Source organism: Cervus elaphus, chromosome 32, assembly GCF_910594005.1.
Source record: "Cervus elaphus chromosome 32, mCerEla1.1, whole genome shotgun sequence".
NCBI lineage: Eukaryota > Metazoa > Chordata > Mammalia > Artiodactyla > Cervidae > Cervus > Cervus elaphus.
Window position 1 is genome coordinate 31433892 of NC_057846.1, and position 26482 is coordinate 31460373.

The window sequence follows — 26482 nt, forward strand, 5'->3', positions numbered from 1 at the left end:
AAAAGAGTCAGGACATGACTGAGCGACTAAATAACAACAATTTCCGTAAAGGGACTAATAAGTTGAGATCAGATGCATCTTTTTTTTTTTTAACTTTCTTATTTTGTATTGGGGTATAGCCAATGAATCAGGGCTTTCCCTGGTAGCTCAGCTGGTAAAGAATCTGCCTGCAATGCAGGAGACCCTGGTTCGATTCCTAGGTTGGGAAGATCCCTTGGAGTAGGGATAGGCTACCCACTTGGCTAGTGTTCTTGGCTGGAGAGTCCCCATGGATAGAGGAGCCTGATGGGCTACAGTCCATGGGGTTGCAGAGCTGGCCACGACTGAGTGACTAAGCATAGCACGTAGCTGATTAATAATGTTGTGATGGTTTCAGGTGAGCAGCGAAGGAATGCAGCCATACATTTATATGTGTCCCTTGACCCCCAAACACCCCTCTCATCCAGGTTGCCACATAACATTGAGCAGAGTTTCATGTGCTTAACAGTGGGACCTTGTTGTTTATCCATTTTAAATAAGGCAGTCTGTACATGTCCATCCCAAGACCCCTAACTTGACATTATTACCTACTTTCATGGCCAAAGGAAGAAAAATTTTTGTCCTTATGTAGAAGGACCACATTCTGCTGCCTGTCTCGTTTTGTCTCAGCTTCCAAGCCAACAGGTGGTTATTGGTTTGTTGCCTGTTTCCAGGAAGTTCATGGTCCCCTGTGTTATGTGTTTGGTCACGTGGACTAGTTCTGTTTGACCTTATGCTATTGATCCTCTGGTTATTTGTGCTGCTGGAGGCTATTCCCTGACTCCAGTGCTGACATTCTAGATGCCACTCCTTTTCTCTTCGAAACATCTGTGGTCAACGCGTTATGACAGTTGTGACAGAAGAGCTAGCTTCCTTGTGTGAAGATGGAATTCGAGACCCTGGGTGCTTTTATCAGCAGGCAGCTTGTTCAGATGATCCCAGATTCCTTTCTCTGATGGATTCTGCAGAGACGGTGCTGGACTTCCACCCAACAGAGTATGATGCTGGAGAAGTATAATGAAAAAGTTCCTGACAGGAAATAATGTTCTTTTCCCCTTCCATTTTTAACTTCATTTTAAAATCAATATGGTGGATATATACCCCAGAGAACTGGAAGCAAGGGCTTGTGGAGAGATTTGCACACCCATGTCCATAGCAACATTATTCACAACTGCCAAAGGTGGAAGCGACTCAAGTATCCACTTAGAGATGAATGAATTAACATAACATGCATATACATACAGAAGAACACTTGGGTGGTTTAGTCGCTCAGCCGTGTCCAACTCTATTTCCACCCACCCCATGGACCGCCAGACTCCTCTGTCCGTGGGATTCTCCAGGCAAGAATACTGGAGTGGGTTGCCATTTCCTCCTCCAGGGGATCTTCCAACCCAGGAATCTAACACGCATCTCCTGCATTGGCAGGCAGATTCTTTACCACCGAGCCACAGGGAAACCCACAGAAAAATATTATTCAGCCTTAAACAGAAGTACAACTCTGATATATGCTACAGCATCAATGTATATTTTGCTAAGTGAAATAAGGCAGTCACAAAAGGACAAATACTGTGTGATCCCACTAATAAAAGGTACCTAGAGTAGTCAAACTCGTAGAAACAGTGGTTGCCAGGAGCTGGGAGGAGAGGTAAGTGGGGAGTTGCTGTTTAATAGGTGTCGTTTCAGCTTTGCAAGATGAGAAACATTCTGGAGGTGAATGATGATGATTGCACAGCAGTGTGAACTGCCACTGAATTATAGACTTAAAAATGGTTAAAATGATAAGTTTTATGAAAGTCACGATTGCAATCAATGCAATAATGCTACACAACACCTTAATCGTGGGTGAGATCTTAAGTCCAGGCTTGCTGGGGCAGTCCCCACCCATGCTTCTTTTCCCCAGAGCACTCATTAACACAGGCAGACCTGGAAAATATTGTGGGTTCGGTTCCAGACCACCGCAATAAAGCAAATATTGCAATGAAGTGAAGAACGTGAGATTTTGGTTCCCATTACAATAAAAGTTATGTTTGTAATATACTGTAGTCTAGAAGTGTGCAATAGCATTATGTATAAAAAATGTATGTATCTTAATTAAAAAATACTCTATTGCTAAAAATGCCAACTGTCACCTCAGCCTTCAGTGAGTCTTAATCTTTTTGCAGTAGTGACATCAAAGATCACTGATCACAGATCAACATAGCAAATATAATAACAACGAAAAAGTGTGAAATATTGTGAGAATTACCAAAAAGTGACAGAAAGGCACAAAGTGAACACACGCTGTTGGAGAAATGGCACTGATAGACTTGCTCGATGCAGGGCTACCTCCAACCTTCAGTTTGTAAGCAACACAAAATCTGCAAAGTGCAATAAAATGAAGCACAATATAACAAGGTCTGCCTGCAGTGCTCCCCGTTTTTGCTGTCAAAAGTGTCCCAGGTTGAATAGTAAGTCACATGATCACCCTGGTTCTATTTCGTGATTGCGTAAATCATTGCATTGCCATCTTCATTTGGAAACGTCTCAACATTTAGAAGGTGCCTGCATTTTCTAGAATCACTCTAATTATAAACACGGTGTCCTGGAGAATGCTACAGTCTCCAGTATTTTTATTTTTTAATTTAAAACAGCACTTATTTATTTGCTCATAACTCTGTTGGTTGGATGTTTGGCACAACATGGCTGAGTTTTCCGCTCCGACTATGGTAAGACTGAGATCAAGATAATCAGCCAGGGTGAGCTGTCAGCTAGCGGTTCTGGGGTAAAATCTGCTTCCAAGCCGATCCTTGGAATTGAATTCAATTTCGTGTGGTCATAGGACTGAAATCCTTGATCAGAATGAGGTTCGCCTTTTCTTGATGCCCTTCACATTTTAAAAAAAGTACTGATTACTTGCCAAACAGTGACTGAAGTACCAAAAGCAGCCCTCCATTCGTACAAACTCTTTACTTCTTTAAACACTAAAACCCTCTTTTTTTTTTAAATTGATGTAATACTGGCTTGTAACATTATATACATTCCATGTGTACAGCATTATATTTTGACTTCTGTATATACTGCAGTGTGCTCACCGCTAAAAGTTTAGTTTCCTATCATTGTATCGTTGATCCTTTGACCCACTTTGTCCTCCTCCCACCCCATAACCACTTCTCTGTTCTCTGTATCTGTATGTTTGTTTGTGGTTTTTTTACTTTGGTTTGTTCATTTATTTTGTTTTGTTCTATATTCCACATAAGAGTGAAAATACATGGTATTTGTCTTTCTCCATCTAACTTATTCCACTTACCATAATATGTTCAAGGTCAATGTTGTAATAAATGGAAGACTGCATCTTTTTATGGCTAAGCGATATTCTGTTGTGTACATAAAGCACATCTTTGTCCATCCATCCATCAGCGGGCCTTTGTTTCCATATATTGGCCATTGTAAGTAGTACAGTGAACGTGATGGTGTATATATCTTTTAGAATTAGTGTTTTTGTTTCTTTAAATAAATATCCAGGAGTGGAACTGCTGGATCATATGGTAGTGCTCTTCTTAATTTTTTGAAGAATCTTCGTATTGTTTTCCATAAGGGATTGCACTGGTTTACATTCTCACCAACAGTCTATGTGGGCTTCCTTTTCTCCACAGTCTTTCCAACACTTGTTATTTCTTGTGTTTTTGATAATAGCCATTTTAATGGCCATGAGGTGATCCCTCATCGTGGCTTTGATTTGCATTTCCCTGATAATTTGTGATATTGGGCATATTTTCATGTGCCTGTTGGCCACCTGTATGTCTTCTCTGGGAAAATGTCTATTCAGCTCCTCTGCCTGTGTTTTAATTGGTTTGTTTGGCTTTTTATTGTTGAGTTGTAGAAGTTCTTAGTATTTTTTTAGATATTAACCCCTTATTGGATACATGATTTGCAAATATCTTCTCCCATTTGTTAGGCTGTCTTTTCATTTTGTTAGTGGTTTCCTTCTGCTGTGAAGAGGCTTCTTAGTTTGATGTAGGCCCACTTGTTTCATGGTTGATTTTGTTCTCCTTGCCTGAGGAGACATGCCCAGAAAGACATTACTAAGACCAACTGCAAAGAGAATAGTGCCTATGTTTTCTTCTAGTAGTTATATGGTTTCAGGTCTTATATCAAGTCTTTAATACAATTTGAGTTTATATTTGTGTATGGTTTAAGACTAATATAATTTTATTCTTTTGCATGTGGCTGTGCAGTTTTTCCAAGAACATTTATTGAAGAGACTGTCCTTTCTCCTTGTATATACTTTGCTCTTTTGCCATAAATTAATTGTCCATATGTGTATAGGTTTATTTCTGGGCTCTCAATTCTGTTCCATTGATCTGTGTGTCTGTTTTTCTGCCAACACCATGCTGTTTTTACTACTGTGTTTTTATAGTATAATTTAAAATCAGGCAGTATAATTTTATAGTGTAATTTAAAACCAAATCCAGCTTTATTTTTTTTTTTTCTCAGGATTGCTTATTTGGGATCTTTTGTGGCTCTAAATAAATTTTAGGGGTTTTGGTTCTATTTCTGTGAAAAATATTGAAATTTTGATAGGTATTGCACTTAACCTGTAGGAGAAGGCAATGGCACCCCACTCCAGTACTCTTGCCTGGAAAATCCCATGGACGGAGGAGCCTGGTAGGTTGCAGTCCATCGGGTCGCCATGAGTCGGACACGACTGAGCGACTTCACTTTCACTTTTCACTTTCATACATTGGAGAAGGAAATGGCAGCCCACTCCAGTGTTCTTGTCTTGAGAATCCCAGGGACGGGGGAGCCTGGTGGGCTGCTGTCTCTGGGGTACGACTGAAATGACTTAGCAGCAGCAGCAGCACTTAACCTGTAGATTATTTTAGATAATACATAAATTTTAACAATGTTAATTCTTCCAGTCCATGAGCATGTAATATCTTTCAGTTTCTTTGTGTCTTCTTTTGATTTCTTTCAGTAATGTCTTATAGTTTTCAGGGTGCAAGTCTTACACTCCCTTGATTAAATTTATTCCTAGATATATTATTCTTTTTGTTGTGACTATAAATGGGATTGTTTTCTCAGTTTCTCTTTCTGCTAGTTTGTTGTTAGTGTGCACTTTGGCAGCACATAATACTAATATTAGTTTGTTGCTAGTGTACAGAAATGCAAAATACAATTTTACATGTTGATGTTGCACCCTGAGGCTTTACTTCTAATAGTTTATTATTTCTAATAGTTTTTGGTGGGGTCATTAGGGTTTTCTATATATAAAATCATGTCATCTGCAAATGGTGACAGTTCTTCCTTTTCAATTTGGATGCTTTTTATTTATTTTTCTTGCCTAATTCTCTCCAATACCATGTTGAATAAGTGTGGTGAGAGTGGGCATCCTTGTTCCTGATCTCAGAGGGACAACTTTCCATTTTCAGTTTTAGTATGATGTTAGCTGTGGGTGTGTCATATAAATTTTGCCTTAAAAAATATATCACAACCCCATGTTCTCTCTTCCCAGATCCCTGATTCAACTTGGCACATCAGTGATCTAACCAGTGATTTAAGATTTGGATGTTCTTCTGCTCTATAATACACTTGGCAAATCAAAAGACCATTTTGATTTTCAATCTTAAAAAAACAAAACAAAACAAAACAGAGTTGTAGCTTATAACTTAATCTTTAAGCTCCATATAGCTGAAGACAAGAACTCATCATGCTTATAGCCCAGAGGGAGGAAAAAGCCAGATTTTTCTCTTGAATATTTACTCAAATAGGAATGAGAGAGAGAAAAAAAGGAGGGTTGGGATAAGTTGCAATTAGGTCATTTGTGTGTTACTGTAACATACAAAGGTGAATACCACTTATTATTCCTCACAGTGAATCTGATTAAGGTTAGATTCAACTAGTTCCTTCCTGAGAAAATACTGTAAATGGGCTTAGTTGGGGGCTCACTGTGAAAGAGAATGCATTTGTCCTGAAGCTGCATTTACAGAGAAAGAGTACTATTTTTATTTTGATGTGTTTATTTATGATGACATGGGGCCGAGTGGCTAAACTCTTGCTGTCATCAGTGGACCTATAATATGATAGTGTGGTTTATCCCAGGCAACATTTGTAATTCTGCATTTAAATGTTTTCATTACCTACCAGAGCAGATCTCTGAATGAACTCTCACCTTTTGAGACATGAAAATCAATTAGAAATTATGTATGTATTAGACTAAAATTCACTAAGTAACTCCATCTCCCTCAGCTACTCTTCTCTAATTTTTAGGTTCAAATATCAGAAGCAAATATAAAATGATTTCATTGAATAATCAAGACCTAGATGTGCTAATATAATTTCTGAGTACAAATAAATGATAATGTGTTACTTAGGAATTATAAAGACTGAATCATATTTGATCTTCAAATCAGGGCTTCCCTGATAGCTCAGTTGGTAAAGAATCTGCCTGCAATGCAGGAGGCCCTGGTTCAATTCCTGGGTTGGGAAGATCTGTTGGAGAAGGGATAGGCTACCCACTCCAGTATTCTTGGGCTTCCCTTGTGCCTCAGCTGGTGAAGAATCTGCCTGCAATGTGGGAGACCTGGGTTCGATCCCTGGGTTGGAAAGATTCCCTGAAGAAGGGAAAGGCTACCCACTCCAGTATTCTTGCCTGGAGAATTCATGGACTGTATAGAGTTCATGGGGTCGCAAAGAGTTGGACATGACGGAGCGACTCACTTTCACTTTCAGTCATATTTACTTTAATAACTAAAAAAAAAAAAATCTGACAAGGCTCAGAGTATGAAATAAGTAATTAGAGTGAATTCAAGCATACTCTTATTTTAATCTCCAATTAACAGGACATTTCTCTATTTAATCCTCTAAAAAATAAAAATTAAAGTTCCAGAGCAAAGAAAGATTCAGTAGAAACACAGCCACATAGATAATTCATTTAATGAAAGAACCAGCCTTCCAGAAGCTATTATATTGCTGAGCAGACCCTAGTTCCTCCTTTGTATTGCTCTTCACTAAGTAGATAGGCTTTCTGGAACTTGGGTGGGGAGGGGGAGGAGCTTTTAAAAATCATTTTCTTGGTATTTTACCTCGATTACGAAACTGAAACAAAAGAAGATTATTTCATATTCAAATAGAACCACCACAGGAAGGGGTAGGTGCTTAGGAATTTTAGTGACTTATTTGCTTGATGCTTTTTCTAGCAATTTCATCTGTAATGACTATAACATCCATCTGCTTGAAATGCAAATTGGTTAGCAACTGGATCCTTTTTCGATTCTTACAATATATCATCTCTCTGCTTTGAATGAAATATCCTAGCTGAGTCTCTGATGAAATCTGTTTCCAGTAAGCGCTGGAAAGGGAGTGTCGCACAGCATCCATTCTGGTCTCCTCCAGGTGTGCCTTCCTCTGTCTCTAGGCTGGAAAACCATCAGTATATTTCCCAGAGTCCCTTGCAGCCAGGGCTCTGGGCGCAGCTCAGGTTCTGCCAAGTGAGAGGACCTGGATGATAAGCGAGGTAGAGGGTGTCTAAGGAAGATGTTCGCTGGCTTGTTTCTGTCCTTGGTAACCAGGTTCCGTTACTAGCTTCCTGCATGAAGTGGCGCTTTGTAGCAGCTTCTCTGATCACTGGAACACAGCTCAGAGAGTGAGCTTGATGTCAGCAGCTCAGGTGGTGGCTTCGATTCCCAGCCTCCAGACTTGGGCGATGACGGCAGCAACTCTAGGAGGCCGGCTCCGCAGAGCTATCTGGGACTCGCCCCTCCAGCCCAGCCTGCAGCCTCTCCTCTCTAAGCCGCAGTTTTTCCTTCCAGCTTTCCTGTGAGCACCAACTTCCCATATGAAACCCCGTTCTGCTTAAAATAGCTGGGATCGTTTCTCTTATCTACACCATGACATTAAAACAAGACAAAGGAAAGATGGCAGCCTTCAGTGCCCAGGACAGTACATTAAGCCTGGAGAGAACCACGGAAGGGAAAATGGTTGTGACCTCCACAGGGACTCCTTGAGGGCCAGGGAGAAGTCACTGGCCTCGCCACCAAGGACTCCCCAAATTGGCACCACTCTTAGGGCCAGGGGATGAGGCCACAGCATAAAGGCTTAGAAATAATCATGAGACTTTGGAGAAAAAGAAAAAAGAAAAAGAAAAACATGAAAGGAAAAATAACAAGGAGGGGAGAGAGGAAGGAAAAAGAAGGGAAGAGAGAAGAGAAGAGGAAATAACAAACCAAATAAAAGCAGGCACTGGTGACAACTGTCCTCTGCCAGCTTCCTCACGTGACCTGGCTTGGGCGGTGCCCTGTCGGACCTGCCGGTGTCACAGAGCTGGGCTCAGGGGGTCTCAGATGCAGACTCAGGGGCACTTTCCACAGGAGGAAATCAAGCGACTCCATCAGCTCTTGAATAGACAGATTCAAACTGGATAAATACATATGTTTTGTCTATTTCCAGCTATCCTATACACGTGTACGTGCTAAGTCACTTCAGTCGTGTCCAACTCTTTGTGACGCCATGGACTGAAGCCCGCTGGGCTCCTCTGTCCATACATTCTCCAGGCAAGAATATTAGAGTGGATTACCGTGCCCTCTTTCCAGGGGATCTTCCAGACCCAGGGATAGAACCCATGTCTCAAATCTCCTGCACTGGCAGGCAGCTTCTTTACCACTAGCGCCACCTGGCAAGTCCATCTATACATAGTGTTTTTTCTCTTAATAGATAGGTAGATAAAAAGAAATCTAGTAGCTAGAAATTATAGTCCATGGAATTGCAAAGAGTTGGACATGACTGAGCATGCATGCAGCTGGAAATATACAAAATATGTATTCTAAACAAAAATCTATTAGATTTTTAAGAAGGAAATGAATCCAGATGGCTTTAAAGTCAGACAATTAATAATGCAAAGAGTTGACAAACTAGTCAATTATGGTAAATATTGGTTTAGGTTCTGAGCAGCTTAAAAAAAAAAGATTGTCAGTATGTTTTTTTATAATTCAGTAATCTGTAAGAAAAACAAATCCTGAGCTGTTTACACAAAACAATTAAGACTCTATGGAGATGTAATTCTTTTTTTTTTTTTTTTTTATTAGTTGGAGGCTAATTACTTCACAACATTTCAGTGGGAGATGTAATTCTTAATGTAAAAGAAAAGCAAGCGTGTCTCCCAGCCCAGCCTGCTGTTCAAGCCCCACTCACACACCACTGCCCCCCTCGGCAAAGATATCTGTTCTGTCTGCTGCTAGCTCTCTCCTCATCAGGAAACCTGCACACAGCAAGCGCACAGAACCTCTGCAGGTGTTGTTCACTGGGCTTTAATCCTTCCCAACCCCAGTATCACTTCCTAAAGCACACATTCCTGACCTCCCTCCCGCCACAGGTCAAATTCCCGTCTCCTCCCTTGACGTGTTTCCTGCATAGCACTCAGCACAGGTATAATGATAGGTTTACCTGTGTGGTGACCAGCAGCCATGCTTCCAGAGGGGTTACATCTGCTTTTCTTGCATCCTGAAGGCTTTAGCATGGTGCCTCAGGTGACTTAGGGATGCTCAATGAATAAAACCCTGCATCAGTCATATTGCTGCTTCAGCCCCAGCTACTCCATTTCTAAGTATGTACCTGCCCAGGAGAAAACTATGGACTCTTATCATTTTATGAGAACCACACTTTAATGACATTAACAGAAGCTAGTTTATAAAAGATTTAAATTTGATTCTAGAATTTCATCTCCTTCCTCCCCCTGCTACCTCATCATTACCTCTCAGAGCCACCACACATAACTTCGTTCAGCTAGGTAAGCCAGTGGTCTGTCCATGGGGGAGGGGATGCAGGCTTGATGGTGTAAGCCTCTAATCCTCCCCCAAACACTGATTACTAAGAGTCTATTGTACCCTGTAGTGTATTGTACAAAAGTATAGTAAGTTTACCAGGACAGGAGAATGAGTTACCCAAATACTCAGTTCTACCATCAATTACACAGCAACCCCTCTGCAGTCCTAGGAGATGAGATTTAAGCCATAATATTTCTCTTTCTTGTAAGACAGCTCACAATGTGCATTTTACACCAGTTATTCCATTTGCTCCGACTACCACCTTAGTGGGGCTTCTAGGTGGCGCTAGTGGTAAAGAACCCGTCTGCTGTTGCAGGAGACATAAGAGATGTGGGTTTGACCCCTGGGTCGGGAAGATCCCCAGGAGGTGGGCATGGCAAGCCACTCCAGTATTCTTGCCTGGAGAATCCCACGGACAGAGGAGCCTGATGGGCTACAGTCCATAGGGTCACAAAGAGGCAGACACCACTGAAGCGACTTAGCATGCAGGCACATACCACCTTAGTTAGGAAATATTATTCCCATTTCACAGATGAGGAAATGGTTCAGAGCGGCAATTCATTCCAGGTGATGGAGCTCAAACTCCAAGCGGTTAGAAGTTTCTATGTTTGGAAAGGGAGTACCCAAAGTGAGTGGTGCAACTCCTCTTGGACACCTCTTAGCTAGAGGTTCAGTCTGTCCGATGACATTAAGAGAAGAGAATCACACAGGCTAAGGGATGTTCAGTGGGTCAGTTAGCACCCCCAAACTTCCAGCCTGACCACCAACCAAGCTGCACCAGAATCAGCCTCCATATTTAGCTCCTTCTGTCTGTCCTTAAGTAAATCACCACACAGTTTTCATCCTTTCCTGCCACTCTCCTCAGAATGCGTCCTAATTTATCTACGCTTAAAAGCAGAAGACTACACAGGCAAGTGCTGACAGCTTAATCGCAACGATACTTCATAGAAGGGCTAAATCACAGTGAGAGCTGATTCAGTTCCCATTTAAAATACGAATCGGAACATCAACATGCAGTAAACACAGGATTTAGTTGCATTTCTTCCTCAGCACTGAGATCCTGTTTATTGCCAAGTTTGTCTGGCCCTGTCTGTCTTCTTCAAGGTAGTGATAATAATGTGTTCATCATAATGTGGCTCAAATTTTGGACACATGTTTTCTAAAGGCGCATATGAATTCTTTATAAGTGGAATGAATATAAATATCCCCGTTTCCATCTATCAGAAATACTGAAAGTATTAATACTTTCTTTACAGTCCTCTTAATCCCCATTAGGATTTGGCTTTAGAAGATATACGTACACAGAGGGTTAAGATGTATTGGGAAAGCAGCCCAAACCACCACCACTGCCCCTCTGCTTTAAGGCGGAGTTAACCATGAGGACATGGCATTTTTCATTTCCCATCCCTCCAGTAAATAAAATCTTATTAAAACCTTGATGTTTTTGCTATATTAAGACAGACACACAAAAGGACAAAGTATTTCCAAAGAACATCATTTCATTAATTGAATCTTCCTAGAAAAGGATTTCTTTTGAACTAAGAGAAGAGTCTATAGAGAGCCCGCCTCTCAAATCTGACCGAATGCATTAAGAAAGCAGTTTCCTTGGTGAGGAGATAGATCCTTTCCAACCTGTCAGGGTCCACTTTAAAAGAAGTTATGGGCAATCAAGGGCCTCCAGGGAGTCGCTTTCATTCTCTTCAAATGATCTTTCCCTCTGAGCTGCTCTAGAGTAGCCCTCACCATCCCTGGAGACTCCTTCATACTGCGTTTCCAGCCGGGCATCAGGACAGAAAAACCTACAATTGTTCCTTCCTAAACTTCAAGACAGATTAACCGTTCATCAGTCAGAAATGTCAAGGATTCGCTGTGCTAATGAGTCACATGAATAATAGTACTTCAGCTCCTGAAACAAGGAGTTAAAAGCCAACTGTTAACCTGTATTATTGCAAGTAACCTTAAACTCAAATGACATAGCTGCGTTCCAGCTTTTCGCCCACAGGAAACATTCTGTGTACATTTAAATGCATGCAGACATGCCAATATAAAGCTTTACCTTTGCATTAGTTCTTCACAACCGAACCCCCTTTCTATGCATCGCACGCCTAGAACATTTATCACAAAGAACTCAGATAACATGTAAGGACACTTCGAGCAAATACTACACAAATTCTGCCCGTGCCGTTTTGATATTCTTTCTTAAACTGTATTTTTGACATCAGCTTGGACTATTTCTATAAGTTCTTCCAGACCAACTAAAAAATATTCCCTGACAAACTTTCTGGCTTCCAGTTATGTTCGTTTATCGCCTCCAGCTAGTTAAAAATCAATTCCCAAGTGATAGCCTCCAAAGGGAAAGATACACGTGTACTCCAGGAAAACACAAATTCATTTTCACCTTTAGACACGAAACAGGTCGCCTGCAGCTCTGGGTTCTGATTTATCTGGTGTCACATCCGAAGCCCATCCCGGCAGTCCCTTCCTGCAAGCCAGGCTCCGCTGTTAGGACCACGTCTAAGTTTTCAAGGTAAGCAGGTCACCCTCGGCGACTGGAGTGACCGCGGAAGAACAGGCACTCACCCCAGGCGGTCAGACCAGGGACGCGGACGCCGGAGAGCTCGGGAGGCGACCTGTCGCGCCCCCTCCTCCGGACCCGAGGCGGGGAGGACAGGCGCGGGGCCGGCCCAACTAGGGTGGAAGGGAGGCTCCCCGCCTCCCCACTCTGCGGACCACGGTCAACGCCACGGTCGCCGGCGCTGGCCGCGAGGTATGGGGGCGGGCAGCTCTACGGAACCGAATAGTTGCAATGCATTTCGCGCCCCACCCCCCACGCCCCGAAGCCGAGGCGGAAAAGCTGCCTTTGCATCAAAGCCAGGGTCTGCATCGGGTGTAACTTCCAACCGGTGACCTACTTTAGAGTGTGAGAATGAAGGCGATGGGGGGGAAAAAAAAGACAGACGGAGGGCGCGCGGGGGAGCCGGGCTCCGGGGACGCGCGTGCCCCCATGGGAGCGCGCGCCCGCGCGCCCCCGGGGCTTCCAAAGAGAAGTTGCCGCGCGGCCCCCGGAGGCCTGGGGCAGAGCCCGGGGCCGTCCCTCCGCCAGCGCTTCCCCTCGCCGCGGCCCGGGTGCGAGCTTCCCTGGGCTCGCGGGCCTCCGGACGATCGGCGCGGCTCCCCGCCCCCACCTCTGTCCCCGCCTCCCCGACCCGCCCTCACCTCTCGGGGCGGTGCGCGAGCTCCGGCGGCCTGGGGACCCGGGTCGGCGGCGCCTCCGGGCCGGGAGGGCGGCGGCGGGCGCAGAGCGGATCCCGGGGAGTGCCGCCTCTCGGCCCGGTCCCCTGGGAACGCCCCGCCCGAACGCGCCGGGGAAGTGAGGCTCTGCCGCGCCGCCTGGCCCGGGGAGGGGGGTGACCTTCTTGCCTCCTCCCGGCGCTCTAGTCGGTGTCTCCCGGCGCGGCCCGTCCTCCGTGGGGAGGCCGAGGCGAGCACACCTGGAGCGCAGCAACGCCGTACCTGGGTGACAGCAGCGTGACGTTTCAGCGCGTCTTTTCTCATTTGATCCTGGCAACCACCTTCTGCCACCGAGAGGTCCCCATTGGGTATCTTCAAAACCGGAGGTCAGAGGGGTTCAGTCCCAGGTGCCCCTGCTCGCACTCTCCAGATCTTTTCACTCACATGGCCTTCGGAATCTGTGAGCCAAAAGACCCGTCGAGTCTGCAAAACTAGACCCATCACAGTCGCATCTGTCAGAAGAAGGGATGGAACTTAGGTTGAAAGTTTCTGCGGAAAGTTGGACACAGATTCCTCCCTCCCCAGCCGCCCCCCCCCCCCGCCCCCACACTTCTGTAACAATAGCGCTTGCTACTTTCTATCAGGTCCTTCTCCTGGTCCAACAACTTAATAATCTTCAGAGGCCTGTGACTTTAAAATGCGGATACCCAATATTGGAAACTGAACTGAATTTGAAAAGATCCTGATGCTGGGAAAGATTGAGGGCAGGAGGAGAACGGGACTACAGAAGATGAGATGGTTGGATGGCATCACTGACTGGATGGACATGGGTTTGGGTGGACTCCAGGAGTTGGTGATGGACAGGGAGGCCTGGCGTGCTGCGCTTCATGGGGTCGCAAAGAGTCGGACAGGACTGAGCGGCTGAACTGAACTGAATATTGGAAAAGTAAAATGTTGAGTAACTGTTCTGCCCCTTCTTGTGTTTGAGCTTGACACTCCTGACCCTATGGGATGGAGATGAGTTGAGTTGTATTTCCAGGCACAGTTTTCTGTGGGGACCCAACTACACCTCTCATGTAACACCTCGATGATGTTATTTAAGGCACTACCAAGAGGAGCTCAGCAGATATAGCTTGTGATTCTGGAATAGTTTTCTAGTGCCCTGCTATATTGGGAAACTTGGCTTGGGCATCTCTGTCTTAATGCCCAAGGGTAATCAAATTGACATTTCCTTTTTATGTAAACTCCGTTTTGTATTTAAAAGGGGAAGAATCGTGAGTCTGATGATACATGTTCTTCTTGAGCAGAATGCCAGCCCACAGAAGTGCCCCTGCTCATTTTTGTTCCCATTCAGTGGAGTTAGAACTGCACTGTTTCCTTGGATGTGGCAGCCATACTGGATACTGGGGTGTTCCTTGGGCTTTTCTAACAGGGCAGCAGGAGACAAAGCTGCGTGTATAAGTGGGTTTTATGGGCCTCTCCGTCTTCCTGAACTACGTAAAAAATAACTCTGCGGATAATCTCAACATTTCTCAAGCGCCTGTCCTGGTTCTCTGCTTTTCTCTGTCATCGTTCCCTGGACAGCCTCATCCACTTTGATGACTGCAAACAGAATCTCTGTGAAGGTGTCTCAAGTGCTGGTCTTTGCATAAACCTCCCAACCCATATTGCCAGCAGCTTGCTTGACATCCCCTGCGGAGTGACCGCGGTACATTTTGAATCTGAGGTCCTATGCCCTCCATGACCTCATCCAGCTTCTCTTTGCATTTCTCTGTGAATCCCATCCTCTGACTCCCCTGGTTTCACCTTCAAACTCTTTGCTTCTCCTGGCCCTTCGTATCCCACTGGCAGCCACCATCTACCATCAGTCTTGCAATACTTTTATTTACCTACTTCCCTCTCTTGTAATTGTTTCTACTTTACTTGTTTATGTCCTATTCCTTCTCTCCTATGTGATTATATTGTTTAATTCCATCTCCTGACTTTCAAAACCATCTCTTCTTTGAAAACTTTCAGCTTTTATTTGAAACTAATCACCCTGTCCTGAGACTTTAGTGGTCTTTGTCTATGTACCTCCTATAACACTTATCACTAACTTTTGAAAGTATTTGTTCATTTTTTTCAACAAATATTCATTGAACATCTATTATGTGCCAGGCACTATGCTAGGAAAACAGTGGTGAGCAAAACACATAAAATCCGTACCCTCGTAGAACTTATGGTCTAGTGAGATGACAGACATTAATCAAATAATCACAGATACCAAAAATGAAATGTGTCATCCAAACTGAAACCGGTACCAAGGAGGATAGGTACAGACTGTCATGAGAGTTCACGTGTCTAATCTCTCTCCTTGTGGAAACTTGGCAGTAGGACTCAGCCTCAAAATGTAGCCCAGAGCTGTATGTGGGGAGGTGTTCCGAGTTTTTGTTGAATGAACATATGCATCCATTTCTTACATGTAAGTGACTTGATATGTTTCTGTCTTGCAAAGTGTTGAATAAAATAATGACAAACGCTAATCACAACTCACTGCCACTTAAGCTATTGGCTGTTGTTCTGTTACAGCAAATCCATGGATCATCTGTCTCTAAATGCATCCTGTTTTCTTTGTCTGCATGGTGACAGGTGAATTTTTTGTAATCCCTGTAGCGTTATCAAGAACATTCTTTATGGCAAAAGTTCTTCTGTGTACTAACAGTTTGCTGTTCTCACCAGCACCAGCCCCTTCACCTTCCGTATAGTTCAGAACATTTGCTGAGGATGTAAAATAGCCTTGTTTTTTCTGCCCCGCTGGAAGCTGTGTCGTCCTCCACCCTCTGGGTCGTTTCCCTGCTTCCTCTCCATCTCTGTAATTGTGTGATCATTGTTTCTGCATCCCTTTCCTCTTCATTTCTGCTGTGTTGATCTTTATCATCTTTTGCTTGTGATCCTATGATTTTCGGTAATCAGTCTTTCACTGGAACAGTAAGTGACACAAGTCTCCTAGTTTATTTTATCTTTTTTTTTTTTTTTGGTAGTGCTACTATGTAGTTTTTTTTCAAGAAGCACTCTTGAAAAACAAGACACAGAATTTCAAGCCTGATTTTTTTTTGTTTTCAGCATCAAATAGATATGGAGTGGGAAAGTGACCTTATTTTCATGGTAGGAAAATAAAGAGTGAAAAAGAAGTTCCAACAACAGGAAATGTGTCATATAAAAAGTAAGACATTTAGCATGTAGAAAAATACAGAGACATGATTTTGAAGATAAATTTAATGACCTGAAAATACAATAAATGTTAAGTTAAAAAGCATTTTGAGTAGATTTTAGATTAGGTAAATCATATGTTCACATATGTGTACAGGAAAAATACTGTGTAAGTATACCAAAATGATAATAGTGGTTTTCTCTGAGTGATGAAATTTTCACTTTTATATTCTTCTATATATTTTTTAAAGAGAAGGGGACGATATGCAGTTTCAGAGCAAAGCATGTTTCTATTTGTAGCCACGATTTTGTCCTCATAGATTTTATGGATTGTGCTTCCCTACTATTATTAACACTAATCAAGTATGTGAGAAGTAGTGTTAACATATGAAAGGCCCTCTTGTTCCTTTCCTTTAATATTATTTTAAATACTTGAGTGCAGCAGTTGAAGTCCAGTTGTTTTAAATATAGAAGTCACAATTACCACACTGTTTCCATGCTGGAAAGCTGTTAATGGCTATGTTAAAGACATAGCCATAAAAAAAAAAAAAAAGACATAGCCATATGTGCCTCATCTTGTATTGTACTTAGATTACTTGTTGTATTTATGTCATGCTTTGTTGCTGCTGCTAAGTCACTTCAGTCGTGTCTGACTCTGTGCGACCCCATAGATGGCAGCCCACAAGGCTCCCCTGTCCCTGGGATTCTCCAGGCAAGAACACTAGAGTGGGTTGCCATTTCCTTCTCCAGTGCATGAAAGGGAAAAGTGAAAATGAAGTTGTTCAGTCGTGCCCAACTCTTTGCGACCCCATGAATCGCAGCAGGCCAGGCCTCCCTGTCCATCACCAACTCCCGGAGTTTACTCAAACTCATGTCCACTGAGTCGGTGATGCCATCCAGCCATCTCATCCTCTGTCGTCCCCTTCTCCTCCCGCCCCCAGTACCTCCCAGCATCAGGGTCTTTTCCAATGAGTCAACTCTTCGCATGAAGTGGCCAAAGTACTGGAGTTTCAGCTTCAGCATCAGTCCTTCCAATGAACATTCAGGACTGATCTCCTTTAGGATGGACTGGTTGGATCTCCTTGCTGTCCAAGGGACTCTGAAGAGTCTTCTCCAACACCACCGTTCAAAAGCATCAATTCTTCGGTGCTCAGCTTTCTTCACAGTCCGACTCTCACATACATACATGACCACTGGAAAAACCATAGCCTTGACCAGACGAACCTTTGTTGGCAAAGTAATGTCTCTGCTTTTTAGTATGCTATCTAGGTTGGTCATAACTTTCCTTCCAAGGAGTAAACGTCTTTTAATTTCATGGCTGCAGTCACCATCTGCAGTGATTTTGGAGCCCAAAAAAATAAAGTCTGACACCGTTTCCACTGTCTCCCCATCTATTTCCCATGAGGTGATGGGACTGGATGCCATGATCTTAGTTTTCTGAGTGTTAAGCTTTAAGCCAACTTTTTCACTCTCCTCTTTCACTTTCATCAAGAGGCTTTTTAGTTCCTCTTCACTTTCTGCCATAAGGATGGTGTCATCTGCATATCTGAGTTTATTAATATTTCTCCTGGCAATCTTAATTCCAGCTTGTGCTTCTTCCAGCCCAGCATTTCTCATGATGTACTCTGCATATAAGTTAAATAAGCAGGGTGACAATATACAGCCTTGACGTACTCCTTTTCCTATTTGGAACCAGTCTGTTGTTCCATGTCCAGTTCTAACTGTTGCTTCCTGACCTGTATACAGGTTTCGCAAGAGGCAGGTCAGGTGGTCTGGTATTCCCATCTGCTTCAGAATTTTCCACAGTTTATTGTGATTCACACAGTCGAAGGCTTTGGCATAGTCAATAAAGCAGAAGTAGATGTTTTTCTGGAACTCTCTTGCTTTTTCAATGATCCAGCAGATGTTGGCAATTTGATCTCTGGTTCCTCTGCCTTTTCTAAAACCAGCTTGAACATCTGAAAGTTATTGGTTCAAATATTGCTGCATGCTTTGTTAGGTACAGTCAAATGTCAACCCCCTGGGTAAGCATCTTGATTACATCTACCTATTGTTAATGGTGATCTTGAGTTTATCTGAATGTAAACTCTAGGAAAAATGGAGATGTAGATTCATCGTGTGTGTGTGTGTGTGTGTGTGTGTGTGTGCACACACACACGTGTGCACATGTGCTTATGTGTGCACTTATGTGTGTATATGCAGTTCCCAAAGATTAGATATTCTGGGGAAAATGGAAGGTGAATTTTAAAGTGGTTTTTATTTTTCTCTGATGATAATTTTGGAACTGTCATGTGGGGGTAAAACTTTTTTAAAATTTAGACTAAATTAGTAATTAAGATTAGGTTGTAATCTTCCCCAGTGGCTCAGTGATAAAGAATTCACCTGCAGTGCAAGAGATGCAAGAGACCCAGGTTTAATCCCTAGGTCAGGAAGAACCCGTGGAGGAGGGCGTGGCAATCTACTCCAGTATTCTTGACCGGGAAATCCCATGGACAGAGGAGCCTGGCAGACTACGGTCTGTGGGGTCACAAAGGGTTGGACACGACTAAAGTGACTGAACACCCACCCACCCATGTTACTAGAAGTCAACTTGATGTAAAATAGTTGCAGAAAACTGCACAATAACAAAATTTGTTGGAAAACCATTTGTAATTGTCACATCACAGTGTTTTATCTTCTGAGAACAAACAAGACAATACTATTCTCCCACAGTCTTACCACCAGAATTACAATGACCAGAGTTCTTTGACCCCGATCTCAACCAAGATCTCTGGGTCTTAGATGATTCACCTGAAAATTTAGGGAACCAAGTTACACCTCCATGGGGTCGCAGAGTCAGGCAGGAGTGAGTGACTAACACTTTCACACTTCGTGCCTTGTTTATCTTACCCATTTATGATCTTAAGATTGAGTAAGAGCTTCCTATTTTCCAAGCTGGATTTAAAAGGGTTGGATGTGCAGCTCACAGGTGGTACTAGCTTCTGTTTAATTCAGGGGAAGAATTTAGGAAGAACTTGCAAGATGAAAGAGGAAGGAGATTTATTTCAAGAGGCTCCAGAGGGCAGGCTTGGGCCAGCAAAGGCAAGTTACAGGCCAGCACGTTTAGACTCAGCAAAAGCAAAATATTTCTAGAGTTTGAGCTGCCTGGAACCCAGCTCCTTTTAACAGGTACAGTTATTTGTATCTGGTTAGATGGACAAAGAGGCCCTCTGACTTATTGCCGTCCTTTTCAGAAGGAATCCACATATAAGATGGGAGATCCTGCTTCCCAGGCACCCACAGTCCCTTCCCAAGAACCATGGGATTCTTTGATGTGGTGTTGACAAAGGGTGTTGAGAAATGGTAGAACACAAAGTTTCTCCAGGTGTTTGGACAAAGAATGAGGCTGATATTTTTACAACACAGCCTTTGCCATGCTGGTTTCTCCTTCCTTCTCCAGTTGGTTTCATCTTTTGTATTATGGAAAAGCAACTGATTGTTTTTGGAAATAGTAGTCAAGCAAAGATATACACTAACATGAGGAAGAGCTGCAAAGATCGGTTTCACCCCATTATTCAAGGCAGTTGGCTGAGACCAGAGCAGGGTACTGGTTCGGTGGTTTAGTTGCTAAGTTGTATCCAGCTCTTGCAAAACTATGGCCCATCAGACCTCTTTGCCCCTAGGATTTCCCAGGCCAGAATATTGGAGTGGGTTGCCCTTTCTTTCCCCAGGGGATCTTCCCAACCCTGGGATTGAACCCGAGTCTCCTGCATTGCAGAAGGTCTCCTGCATTGCAGATGGTCTCCTGCAATGCAGGTAGATTCTTTACCACTGAGCCACCATGGGAAAGATCTGCAAAGATCAGCTTCATCGTGTTATTCAAAGCAGTTGGCTGAGCAAGGAGTATAACTTAAAGACTATGAGGAATCTGTGTGCAAATCATCAGAGAAAACAGCATCTGTGGCTTGAGTAAGACTGGGTTCATACCTGCTCACCTGGAATTTGTACTTCTTTTTCGTCTTTAACATGGGAAACAAAAAGGAAATAAAATAAGATAATGAGTAGGGAGGTGACTAAAAGCATTAAAAAATCCAACTGGGCAATCGGAAAAGCCACAGAAGGCCAGAAAAAGGGTATGTTGGGTTTTGCGAATTGTTTTTTCTTTTTTTATAGATTTTTTTAATTTTTGTGGAAAATTTTTATTGTCTTTATGGAATTTGTTATAATATTGCTTCTGTTTTGTGTTTTGATTTTTTGGCCATGAGGCATGAGGGATCTTAACTCCCTGACTAGGAATCAAACCTGTACCCCTGCATTGGAAGGCAAAGTCTTAGCCACTGGACCTCCAGGGAAGTCCCTGTTATGTTTTTCTTGTCTAAAAGAAAAATGAACAATCATCACCTAGCAAGAATAATAAAACAGAAAAAAATGCCTTCCTACGGGGAGGACTGCAAGTGAACTGGCCCAGAGGTTGAAGTCAGTGCCAGGGGTTAGGCAGGTGGGAAAACCCTTGGCCCAAACATCCTATGTTATTGCAGGAACAAACTCATCCATCATTTTGGACAGTGGCCCTTCCATTCCTGAAGGCCGAAGTTCTTTTGCACTTACTGTTCTGGCCACATACAGGCGTGGTAATGTAATATACATAACCATCCCTCATGAGCTCAGTTCTATCTGATCGGAAATCAAATCAGTCTAATGTGAAGAGAACAATTTAAGAGAAGTGCCAAGCACAATTTTCCTATATCCAAACTGAGTCCACGTTAAAATAATTTTCCTTACCCGCAGGCTAACTTGACTGAAGAAATGTTCATACAAGAGAGAAAGGCGTCTTACGTGGGAATAAAAATGAACATTTTTTCAAACATTCTATTTACATCTAAATTCATAAACTACAGCATATTAAACATTAAAATATAAACAGTATATTTTAGTTCCAGCTTTAAAGAAAGTCTGAAATGGCTTGGAGTTCTAGAGTTCTGTGTCTCTGATTGTCATGTCCAACCGTTCAGTGAAATTTTGTCTTAGAAATCACTTGAAATTAGTCCAAATGATTCGGGATCCAGGTACATGTTAGAGAAAGAAGGGGAAAAACAAGGATTTGAAAAGATATCTTTGCTCTTTACTATTGACTGAGAGAGAAAAAATCTAAGAGCAGGGACTATTTGCTTCTCAGCAGGTTAAACTTTAATGTTACTGGCCGATTATTCTAACATAAGAGTAAAGCAAAGAATTTCCTCTGGGAATTTTTCTTGATTTCATGAGAAAATAACATAAAAGAATCACATCATGTTAATAAAGCAGTTGTGTGTGCACATAAAGAGATGGAAGGAATTTTTGAGGTATTAGAGTATGTATGAAATAAATGTTTACTCTAAAAACATCTGAAAATTCAGAATTACATGAAAAAGATGCATAACTGTACCACTTCAGGACACTATCATTAACACTGTAGGGCATTTCCTCCCTGTCTGCCTGAGTCCATTTAATATTTTTAAAATCAAAATTGGGTATTGTATTCATTTTTATTTTAAATTGTATCTTTGTGCAACATATCATGTTGTTAAGTAATCTCCCAAAACCCTGATGTTAACATCATTGTAAAAATCCATTTTAAAAATAGTTAGCATGTGCCAGGTGTTGGACAAAGTACAACAATGCATTAACTCATGTAATCCTCAGGAGAGCCCAAGGCAACAGTATCATTATTATTATCTTTGTTTTCTTTTAACAAATGGGGAGACTGAGCTCAAGAGAACTTAAATAACTTGCTCAAAGCTAATAAATGATGGGCTGGGACTTAAAATGATTTGGTTCTAACCTTAACGCTAGTATTCTTAATTATTATGATCGACCACCTCTACATGATGAATGTAAATTGTCCCAATAAAAATGTCAAAAGTTTTATTTACTTCTTTATTTTTACTTGTCAGAAAATCAATTAACTTCCTTCAGAAGCCTTCCTGAATAAATCACAGTGGCAGCTATATGAATTGCGTCTCCCCTCAGAGAGCAAATATTGCTCTCTACCCAAGGTTTTCAGTTTTCTTTTTTGAAGCTCTGAATTTTAAAAGGCAGGACTGTGCATTTGTCTCTGCGTTTGGAGAACACTATAAGCCTACGTTAGAGCTGTATGAAAATCCGGAGAACATTATATTTGCTTCTCTTTTTGTAGTAATGTCGTGTGAATCATAAAGTAAAGCCATAATTAATGTTGCTCTGTCTCTTGGCACGTACTGTAGGTTATCCTGTGTTACTTCTCTCATTATGTGGAAGTCCTGATGCCCTTCTTGTTTGTAAGCTCCTTCAGTATGTTGTCACTTCTTGCATGTTCAGAGTCTAGCACATCACCTTGCAAAACAATTTCTCAACACTTGTTTGCAATATACATGATGGGGATTATGGTCTGTGAATTAATACTTAAATACTAAATGTGTGCATACTCAGTCACTCAGTCATTTCCAACTATTTGTGACCACATGGACTGTAACCTGCCAGGCTCCTCTGTCCATGGAGTTTTCCAGGCAAAAATACTGGAGTGGGTTGCCATCTCCTACTCCGGGGACCTTCCCGACCCAGAGATGGAACACGGGTCTCCTGAGTCTTCTGTATTGGCAGGTGGATGCCTTACCACTGTGCCTCCTTGTTGTCCTTGTTGTTCAGTCACTCAGTCGTGTCTGACTCTTTGCAACTCATGGACTGCAGCACGCCAGGCTCCCCTGTCCTCCGCTGTCTCCCAGAGCTTGCTCAGATTCATGTCCGTTGAGTCAGTGATGCCATGCAGCTATCTCATCCTCTGTCGCCCTCTCCTCCTCCTGCCCTCTTTCCCAGCATCAGGAAATGAGTTCCAATGAGTTGGGTCTTGGCATCAGGTGGCCAAAGTATTGGAGCTTCAGCTTCAGCATCAGTCCTTCCGATGAATATTCCGGGTTGATTTCCTTTAAGATTGGCTGGTTTGATATCCTTGCAGTCCAAGGGACTCTCAAGAATCTTCTCCACCACCACAATTTGAAAGCATCAATTCTTTAGTGCTCAGCCTTCTTTATGGTCCAGTTCTCACATCTGTACATGACGACTGGAAAAACCATAGCTTTGACTAGATGAACTTTTGTTGGCAAAGTAATGTCTCTGATTTTTAATATGCTGTCTAGGTTTGTCATAGCTTTTCTTTCAAGGAATGAGTGTCTTTTAATTTCATGGCTACAGTCACTGTCCTAGTGATTTTGGAGCCCCCCAAAATAAAGTCAGCCACTGTTTCCACTGTTTCCCCATCTATTTGCCATGAAGTGATGGGACCAGATGCCATGATTTTTGTTTTTTGAATGTTGAGTTTTAAGCCAGCTTTTTCAGTCTTCTCTTTCACCTTCATCAAGAGACTCATTAGTTCCTCATCACTTTCTGCCGTAAGTGTGTTATCATCTGCATATCTGAAGTTTTTGATATTTCTCCCGGCAATCTTGATTCCAGCTTGGGATTCATCCAGCCCAGCATTTTGCATGATGTACTCTGCATAGACATTAAATAAGCAGGGTGACAACATACAGGCTTGACGTACTCCTTTCCCAGTTTTGCCAGATAATTGTTCCATGTTAGGTTCTAACTGTTGCTTCTTGACATGGATATAGGTTTTTCGGGAGGCAGGTGAGGTGGTCTGGTGTTTCCCCCTCTTTAAAAATTTTCCAGTTTCTTGTGATTCACACAGTTAAAGGCTCTGGTGTAGTCAATGAAGCAAAAGTAGGTGTTTTTCTGAAATTTGCTTGCTTTTTCTATGATCCAATGTGTGTTCGCAATTTGATCTCTGGTTCCTCTGCCTTTTCTAAATCCTGCTTGTATATCTGGAAGTTCTGGATTCACATACTGTGGAAGCCTAGCTTGAAGGATTTTGAGCATAACCTTGCTAGCATGTGAAATGAGCACAAATGTACAGTAGTTTGAACATTCTTTGGCATTGCCTTTCTTTGGGCACCTGAGAAGCCCTAAATACTTAAATGCTTAAATGAATTACCTTCATAGATGATTTTCTGTGGCACAGACAATGCTCAGTGGTGACGAACTGGTGTCCTTACATCCTCAGCACACGGAGAAATGACCTAGTCACGTCTCCTTTCCAGTTTAGTGGGACCATGTCTGTGTAACTTAGTTCTGGCAATAGAAATGTGGGCAGAAGTAATGTATGCCCTTCCCGTCCTGGCCCCCACTGCCTGCAGCCTCCTCTATGGCTTGATCTCTCTTTCTGTTTCTGCCTCTCCCTCTGTCGCTCTCTGTCTGTCTGTCTGTCTGTCTCAGATACACACACACACAGCCTCATGGAAGACAGGACTAGTAGATGCATAGGTCTGTGACTCTCCATATGGAAGGCTACCGACTGAATACCGAATCTGACTGTGATGGGACGTGAGTTGTTGAGACTCAGGGGTTGTTTCCAGCACTTCACATCTAACTATGTTTGTCACGGACGGTTCCACATGCTCTTTGGGCACCAGGCCCATCTGTCCTCTACTATGATGTTTCTCTTCCGTTTACTCCCACTATTTCTTCAACCTGAAATTCCCTCCTCCCACATCTGTGCCTTTTAAAACTCTCCCTATGACTCAGCTCAAATGTCCTTTGTGTGAAGCTTTGTTTCCTATCGCAGGCAAACTAATTTTGCCCTGCTCTACACTGTTAGTGAACTTCATTTTCTTATTGTGTTTTCACCATCGAGTGTGGTTGCCATTGTGCCCCTAGTATTGGCCCAGTGTTGGCGTTTGTGAGCACTCAGTCACGCTTGTCACTCGGGGACTGAGTGAACAAGCCCGTGGCAGATGAGTGCCTGACATTCTTCTCCAGATTTGATAAGCTCTTTGCTTGTAGGATCACATATCATTTATTTCTGTATTTCCCAGCAGCAAACACAGACTGTGGCACCTGGGAGGCAATTAAAATATACTTGTGGCAGCATGCTCACAAAGCACACTGAACTTTTTTTCTTTTAAAACATTTTTAAATTTTATATTGGAGTATAGTTGATTTACATTGCGTATGGCAGGGTCACTTTGCTCTACACTTGAAACTAGCAAAATATGCTGAATTTAAAAGAGTCCCAAGCTCACCAAGTTCTGCCCAGAGTAGCCTGATTTACCAGTGTTTCATGAGAAAACAAAACTTAGACCTTTTAAGGTGCCAAAAAATAAAAGGCTGTGGAATGGCTAAAGTGCTATCAGTGACGTTGGAGAGAAGTGCATTTTTTCCCCTTAGAATAGGTGTTCATCAGGGTTTTATAATTCTTTGAATATTTAATAACACTCCCAGATGGGAAATTCAACATTAAACTTGACCTAAATTCCTTTTGTTGCAATTTCAAGTCTTCCATGATTCTTGGTTACCCTACAGTGAGAACACTTTGAAGAGGGAAGAGGTTCCGTTCTCATAAGCTATTTCTGTCTGGTTGATGTATTTACAGAAGAGATGGTAATGATTCAACTGCTCTGGATCAATATTGCTGTATTGTTTCAGGAAAGACAGAGTTTTGAGCGTCCTCTACCATATATTACTTTTCGCTTGTGGTTTCTGTAATTTGTCACAAATTCATGCTTACATGAAATTGGACTCTCATAATCTGGGGAGAAAGTAATGGGGTAGCAACCTGTGAGGTTGACTTTATTGCGGAAGGCTCAGGAATTAGTACTATCCCAGTGATAACATCAGGAAGTGTGTCGCACGTGAATAAGTAAAGTGGGGAAAATTGCATGGAATTAATTATTAAGAATATGGCCATTACCCAAAATATAAACACAATCTGATTTCAGAAAATATAACTAACCACTGAAAATGCCTTCCATAATCATTATGTGCTAAACGGCCCCAAGTTATGCCCTGAAATGTAATAAAATATATTTATTGCCAAATATCAAAAGGGCAGCAAAATACACTTTTACATTTTAATTGTAAGATCCAAATATGTTTTGCTAAAAAATTAAACAATAAGTAAGATGTATGGGTTTTTTTTATATTGGCTTTTTTCACAGCCTCTTTCCCACCCCTGCTGCACTGTCCTTCCCAGAAATCACTTCTGTTAAGGGTGTGTGTAATGTCTCCAGAAAAGTGAAAGTTGTGTCTGACTCTTTGTGACCCCATGTAGTGTAGCCCGTCAGGCTCCTCTGTCCATGGAATTCTCCAGGCAAGAATACTGGAGTGGGTTGCTAATTCCTTCTCTAGGGGAACCTTCCCAACCCAGGAATTGAACTTCAGTCTCCTGAATTTCAGGCAGATTTTTACTATCTGAGCCA

The 26482-nt window shown here is 42.5% G+C and overlaps 1 protein-coding gene across 7 annotated transcripts in view; it reads right to left on the reverse strand.

Moving 5' to 3' along the window:
* TRMT9B (tRNA methyltransferase 9B (putative)) overlaps positions 1-14048 on the reverse strand; it is a 67221-nt gene extending 53173 nt beyond the window's left edge. For 4 of the 7 annotated variants that reach the window (XM_043893831.1, XM_043893824.1, XM_043893830.1 and 1 more), the window contains exon 1: positions 12214-13014. The gene's annotated coding sequence lies outside the window, so the exon portion shown is untranslated. The other 3 variants (XM_043893828.1, XM_043893827.1, XM_043893825.1) reach the window with 3 other exon arrangements.
* Between the last annotated feature and the right edge of the window lie 12434 nt (positions 14049-26482).